Below are 1,564 nucleotides of genomic sequence, written 5' to 3' on the forward strand. Positions count from 1 at the left end.
TCTCTCTCTCTCTCTCTCTCTCTCTCTCTCTCTGTGTGTGTGTGTGTGTGTGTGTGTGTGTCTGGCAAGCACATTATGCTGCTGCAAATTAAAAGAAAATAAAAATTATCAATAATTGCCGACTTTATGCCAACACATTAGACAATCTAGAGGCATATTTTTTATGATCCTAGGTTTTAATTAATATTAGAAAATGAATTATTTGGGCCAGTAGATGGTGTAGGACTTATATTACTGGACTCCCACATGGTCTACAGTGGTTTGAGTCCTGAACCTGGAGTCTTGAAACTCATGCTGTGTACATGTGTGGGCGTGCCCAAGGTCCTGGGAAGAGAATGGAGGAGAAGGGATTGTGGCATGGCCATCGCCCCTAGGGGGGGACTGATCTCTCACTTTCCCTCTCCCTGTCTCTGTCTCTCTCTCCTGCAAGCATACATGCCCTAAGGCACAAACCTCTTTTATAAAAAATCAGAAAATGAATTCCAACAACATATTAAAAAATAATTATAGTCCATGCTGTAGTAAAGCAATAATGGGGTGCCTCTGTATGACACTGGAGCCATATGGGATGGTTTGAGGTTTGAATGCCACCTGGTGGGAGAACTGTAGTAAGAGTGAGATCTTATCAGAGGTCCCTACTCTACCTCTCCCAAGAAATAAATGAATTAATTTTAAAAGTTATATGATCTAGTGTAGTTTAACATCATAACATATATTTTTGAAAGTAGACTAATATTGACGTGAGACGTGCCTAAGACAAGGTGTAACACTATATAAAAATATACTCCAGGACCAGCCAGGAAGGTACACTTGGTAATGCTGGAAGCCATTTAGTAGACTAGCGTTCTGTTCCTGGGTCAACCTGTATATCCCAAGCAAACACCAGTGTGCCCATAATCTGGCTGGATTGGAAAGGCTGGAGGGTGAGTAGTGGAGGGAATTACTGCATGAGACCTTATTTAGGATGCTTTTTTCTCACACTCTTTAACATAGAAGAATTGAATTTTTAAAAATACTTCCAAGTGTTAATAATTTTGAAAAATCTGATAAGCTATTGCACCACATCAATATGTCACTGAACCAAAAGAGGAATCCATGGGAAGTAAAATATTTTGAATAAAACAAATAAAGTGCAAGCTAGCTACTCATACTTATATATTTAGGATGCTTTTTTCTCACACTCTTTAACATAGAAGAATTGAATTTTTAAAAATACTTCCAAGTGTTAATAATTTTGAAAAATCTGATAAGCTATTGCACCACATCAATATGTCACTGAACCAAAAGAGGAATCCATGGGAAGTAAAATATTTTGAATAAAACAAATAAAGTGCAAGCTAGCTACTCATACTTATAGAACCATAAATAGGAATCCATGGGAAATAAAATATTTTGAATAAAATAAATAAAGTGCAAGCAAGCTACTCATACTTATAGAACCATAAAAAAGGACTATGCAAGCTGAAATTATGCCAAGTAATATGAATAGTCAATGAGAAAATTAAGATTGTTTCATGACCTTAATTTTTTCCTTTTTTCTTTCTTTTTTTTTTTTTTGAGAGAT

This window comes from Tupaia chinensis, unplaced genomic scaffold, assembly GCF_000334495.1.
Source record: "Tupaia chinensis unplaced genomic scaffold, TupChi_1.0 Scaffold145452_1, whole genome shotgun sequence".
Classification (NCBI taxonomy): Eukaryota; Metazoa; Chordata; class Mammalia; order Scandentia; family Tupaiidae; genus Tupaia; species Tupaia belangeri.